The sequence below is a fragment of the Anastrepha obliqua genome, chromosome 1, assembly GCF_027943255.1.
Source record: "Anastrepha obliqua isolate idAnaObli1 chromosome 1, idAnaObli1_1.0, whole genome shotgun sequence".
Lineage (NCBI taxonomy): Eukaryota > Metazoa > Arthropoda > Insecta > Diptera > Tephritidae > Anastrepha > Anastrepha obliqua.
The window spans coordinates 59,286,637-59,292,926 of NC_072892.1; positions in this window are offsets into that span (position 1 = coordinate 59,286,637).

The following is a 6,290-nucleotide window of genomic DNA, read 5'->3' on the forward strand; positions in this document are numbered from 1 at the left end:
GTTGCTGCGGTTCTGGAATCGCTGCGTTTGTGCGGGTGATAAACGCTCGGAGTAGTGCGCGTTTTTGCCACGGTCGACCCTTCTCCGTTTTTTTTATAAATTTTGTCTGTATTCTCTGCAAATGTTGTGAATTTATTTAGATATATATTCTTTCGTTCTCTCGGGTCTCTCCCTCTTTCTTTGTCTGCCTTGAAAGTTTCACTTCTGTTATGTGTACTACGCTACACCCACTTTTTATTTCTACTTGAATTGTTGGTATCCATGAGGCATGAGAGAATACTTAGTGAAGTGCTTTGGGCATTTGCTTCTACTTAGTATACATAGTTCTATAATAAAATGCGCAGAAGATGCCACTAAATCTAGCATTGGATTCCTCAAGTTTTTAACCCTCCTTTGGATACCTTTTTAAAAACCTTCGGCTGGGCACTCGGGTCTGGCCTTTTTCGCCCTTGTCGAGGATCCTTTTTAAAAGGTAATGACTATAAATTGATAGAAAATTAAATTTTAGGAACTTAACTTGAAGCTCAAGTCGTTAGTTATAATAGGAGGGTTAACGTTTTTTTTTTCAAGTGACTTATTTTAAATATTTGGAGTTTCCTCGAGTCGAATTTTGTTTTAATTTTAGAACAATTTGAGTTGCAGAGTTATTGAAAGTAGTACGAGTAATTCTCGAATAAAATTCTTCTCACGCCCCGCTCCATGTTCGCCAAAAATAAAAATAAAATTGATTTTCAGCGAGCTGCTCGCGCACATGTTCATTATTTGTGGTGTGATGAGGTGCGCAAACATTTGAAAACAAAAAAAAAAAACTATTTAATTTTGTATTGACGTTTGAAATGTGCACATCGGTGGTAAACAAAATGAGCTTGAGCCAACAATTAAAAGTGCAGTTAATTGAGTGCCTAAAAAACGAACTAGGCACTTATGGCAAATAAAAAATTAATAATAAAAATATTAAAAAAAAATCGAAAAAACTTGAACATGGGATAAGATTAAAAGGTTTTAGTGCAGAAATAATTGCTGGACATGTTTATACTACTATTAAGCCAAAGAACTGAACTCCAGAATTTGAAGTCCTCAGGCAACCCTGAGGCAAGGAATCTAAGCAAAGCGGATAACCTCTCGTTTGGCGTAATCGCGCCTCGCATAAAAATTTAATTTTTTTTTTAACAATTGCAGGCGTTACCAATTCGAAAACTTAGTTATAAGTTTTTATAATCTAGAATCCGACAATTAAAAACGATTTAATAGCTTTTTTTTTTCTTTACTTTTCTGCGTTTTGCTTTCTGCCACTTTTTTTAAACAGGTATAAATAGGTAAAATCACATTTGAGCCGCTCGCCGTTTGTGGCAAACGACAGCGAGCATGTTCGTCATCTGTACCCTACTTTAGGTAAGCTTCATTAGAGAAGAAGAAGAAAAACAAACTTGAAAAAGAACAAAATAACGCAGGCCACAGAGGGTAAACAAATCAAAACAATCTGTTGATTCCTCACGTGTGGATTTGTTGACGACTTTAGTTTCCCGTTGTTAGTTTTTAAGGGAACATGGAACGCGAAAAAAATGATTGCCATGTATGGTTAAAAAGATGAGATGAGTATCCGCATATAATTTCTTTTTCACACGTGTGTGGCGAAATGAGTTTCAGTCGATTGTTTCGATTTGCTTGCCCGTCTGTGACCTGCTTAACACTCGAATCATAACCAATGCCAACAATAATCGCAGTGGCCTATAATCCGATCAGATAATAAAAAAAATGAAGAAATAGAACTGAACTGAACTAAAAGAAATGGATATTTTGCATAATTATAAAAATCATATTTTCATCAACGCAACATATCAGAGTATTGTAGGCGAAGCACCGACCAGTTCTTAAGCAGGGCTTTATGTTGCGCCAGCAATGCTTTGCCCTTTTACGAACGAATTGCAAGGTTTAGAAAATGGATCCCTTTAGATAAACTTAATGCGATTGCTTAGCTGTAATAAATCAGAAAATGATGAACAGTAAATGTGGGCATACGATTATAGTCTTACGGCGTACACTCTCCTCTGCCATTGCTTCCAAATTAAAAGATTTGTACTCGTCGAGGACCTGGTGGACTTTATTATACTACTCCCACATAGATGGACGAGAAACAAGAACCCTATTTTAAAAGTACCCATGAAGCAATAATTAAAGGTGATGTAAGTAGCCTAATTTTCACCCTGTGTTAGCCATCTTGAAGCTTCTTAATAAATCCGTGTTGTCCTCTTGGAAAAGCTACTTTTTATTTCAGAGCAAATTCTAAAGAAAAAGTACTCAAAAGCGTAGAAATTAAAATTTTTGCTGAAAAAGTTAGCAGGCAATATTGTTTTGCCTATTCCATTTTGCTTAGACTTTCGCATCTTTCAATTCTATTGAAAGTTCTGTGAAAATTACATTGATAAATAGCTGCTAAATAGCCACATTTAGGTAAGTCTTTTGTTGCAGATTATCAATCTGATTTTTTGTTAATAACTGCTTAAAATTTACATACACAGGTGTGAAAAAATTTGTACACAACGCAAAATTAATACTTCGTTGCTCCACCTTTTTGCTTTTCAACAGCTTGTAGCCGGCTTGGCATCGATTCCACTAACTTTTTGCAAACATCAGGGCTTATTTTATTCCATTCTTCCTGCAGAGCAATTTTCAAGAGTTGAATTGATGTACACTGCCTTTCCTGCATCCGGCGACCTAATTCATCCCACAAATGCTCAATGGCATTGAGGTCGGGACTTTGTGCAGGGGTTTTTATTACCTTTGGATAGTTATATAACAACCAGCTCTTGACGTCATATGAGGAATGTTTGGGATCGTTGTCCTGGTAGAATTGAAAATTACTTTCGATGCCTAGTTTTCTCACGCTTTCTTTCAAATTTTGTTTCAAAATTGTTAAATAAACGTGTTTATTCATTATTCCATCAATGAAATGCAATTTTCCAACTCCTGACGCCGCCATGCATCCCCAAACCATTACAGATCCACCACCGTGTTTAACCGTTTTTCTTAAATTCTTGCCTTCCAGCTCCTTGTTCGGTTTGCGCCACACTTTACCCCTTCCATCACATCCAAATAAATTAAATTGACTGACGAAAGTCAGTAAATAATACCTAAAGAATGAATATTAAAATCATGAAATTGTTATTTTTTCCCCCACTTACAGTGCTCCAAAAATCGAAATCCTTAGCCATATATTGGCGAGCAAAAACAAGCCGGTCATTTTGGTTTTTCTTGCTTATTAGGGGCTTCTTCCGCGCAACTCGGCCGTGAAAATCATTTTTTCGAAGAAGTCTTCTTATTGTTTCGGGATTTACCTCCACCCCAGAAGCTTCTTTAACCATCGCAGTTAATTTTGGAGCAGAAATGAATGGATTTTTCTTCACTTCCCTTAGCACCATGCTATCATCTTTGGAGGAAAGCTACTTTGGGCGGGTTCCACGATGCTTATTTGCAATGAAACCATTTTCATTGTATCTAGCAATAATATCGTGCACTGTTGACTTGCTTTTTTTTTATCAATTTCGATATTGCTCGCTCAGATTTTCCGTCTAAGTGCAGTTGAACTACTATTTTGCGTTCCTCCAATGTACACCGTTTACCATTACGCGGCATTTTGCAAAATACTTTTATAAACTCACCCAATGATTGACAAGGCAACAATGAACAATAACTTTTAATACAAGTATAGAAAATTTAGAAATAACGGTATGCATATTTGCAAAACATGGTTTGCCCGACTTTAAATGTGAGACAGAGAAGTGGCCTTTTTCAGTTTTTTATACATTAACATTTTATAAAGCAACTTGGAATATATTTTTTTTTGTTGTTTTTAAATAAAACAATTTTTGTGAAAAAACAGAAAAAGGTAGAACGTGTTTTCTTTCATCAAAACATAGATATTATGTCTAGAAGTTTTCGTATGCATCTGCCCGACTTTGAATGTGAGTGACTGTATATAAATTTATCTTTTTTTAGCACAGATTTTATACTTCTAACTTTGCAGGTAATCTCGTTAAAAAATCAAATATATGATTAGCGGACGTAACGAAATAAAAATGGTTTTTCCTCGTTAAGAGTTTCCACTATTCTCAAGTTGTTTTATTTATTACTTCAGTGTAGGTTTACAAATGGCACATATAGATTCCAATCCGATGCATGGTCAAAATACATACATATATGACACAAACCCATGGGAATAGTTAAGTTAAAAATATAAATAATTAAGTAACACTTATAAAATAACATAAAATTATTCTATGGCTTACAACGACCTTTTTCAATTTTTTACTACATTTTCAGAAAGGGGATAAACTTATGCCCTTTTTTCCCTTGCTTCCAAATTGCATCAATGGATTAAGTAGCATCCGAAATCAGTTGTCAAACTTTACTTAACCTTGTATAATTGAATCATGAAAAGTACCTACATTTTGATATTGAAAGAAAATTTATTACATTTATTTACTAGTTAAACTGTGTATTTTCACTTTGATTTCACTTGATGAAAACACAAAGCCGTTTGTGGCCATTTCCACTGTCATGTCTGCATATACTTGTTCTTTTTGCAGCCATGTAGTTGTGGCAACTTCTTCGGCCATAAATTCAAAAGAAATTCGACTGCTTCTTTGTGCCATTGCGATCGGTTTTTCCTGCAACATGAATGCATAATTAATAATATTTATTAAACTATTTATTAAAAATATGTTAACAAACCTCTTTTCTTTGCTGTCGTCCATTTTGTTTAGTTGTTTCTTTGCCGTCTCTAACTAGATTTGTTATAATATTTATCGATAACAAAGAAAAGACAGGGTTAAATACTGTTATTGCTTATTATGAATTATAATATAATAATGATCCGTTCCTTTTGACGGTAACTTTATTAATTAATTCAAATATTGCACAATTCTTACAACTAAGTTAAAAAGGAAGAGCTTTAAAACTAATGGTGGGAGAGAGTGCAAAACGTTGTTGTTGTTGCGTAAGAAGAGATTGGTTTAGATAATGTTAAAGATCAGTTAATAAGGGAGCAAATTAAGAAACGTGAAGAAAAGATGTGAGAATATAAGTACGAGACGTAAGGAGAGAATGAGTAAAGAAGTGTTTGTTGTTGGTAGTGGGAGCATTTGGCCTCTGGTGACGGTCCAGCATGCTTGCCTGCGCTTTGTGTGTGTTAGTGCAGTCGGGTGTCGTCGTGACACACGTATTTGTTGTCGGCTACACGTACGATGCTTGATGAAAATCAAAAATTTTTGATATTTTCGTTTGACGCTTACTTTTTTGATCGTGTCGGAGTCTGATGGACAAAACAGCAGGGTTGTATTTAGCATTGAGGTTAGTATTTAGTGTTCGGTTGCCCAATAGCATATTACTAGTAAATACCTACATATACTAAAAATAAGCACAATCCGTATGAAATATGTACATAAATAAGCAAAAAATTTAAAAATTTATATGTAAATGAAATTATTTAAAACTGATATACATAAGTAATTTAATAATAATAAAGTTATGAACCCGAAAAACGTAAGTTATAATTAAAAACATGACTTATTACGATTTTTTAATATAACACAGAAAATGGGTAACAAAAAAATTCTCAAACAACTAACAGAATAAGTTAAAGCAGATTACCTTTAATTTTTGTAAAATATCCCAAACTCAAATTTAATTCCCTTACCTACGCTTTTCAGCCATAGAATAATTACGTATATACAAATTTACATAAGCCAACACACAGTTTTCAATAAAATTACATTATGTACATAAGACTAATTAAAAGTAGAAGTCGAAAAGGATATAACGAGCTTTGAAGTTTATAAACTCACTTCAATTCAAATCATTACATTTCAATTGAATTAATTTTAAGATAAATATGTAATTATAAACATTTCAACACGTCATTTCTCCATTAAGGAAAAATGAACTGTTTTCGTCAGTTATTTTTGGCGCGTTTCTTCTGGCAGCCTGCCATTTCGCCTATCAGCTGTTCAAAATCCCATAATGTGTGAGTGCTGCCAAGTTTTGAAACGTCCTCATGGGCGCGCTTAAGTTTCACATCTTATTATCTATAGTATTTAGTTTGTGTTGATATTCGAAATGGACAAGTGCACCGAAGATAAGCAATTCATATTGAAATTCATTGAAAATTATCAATGTTTACCAGCATTATGGAATGTAAAAGTAGAAGCATACTGTGATCGCGAGGAAAAGGCGAAACAGTATGAAATTTTATTGGAAATATACAAAGAGCGGTACCCGAATGCAACAGTAGA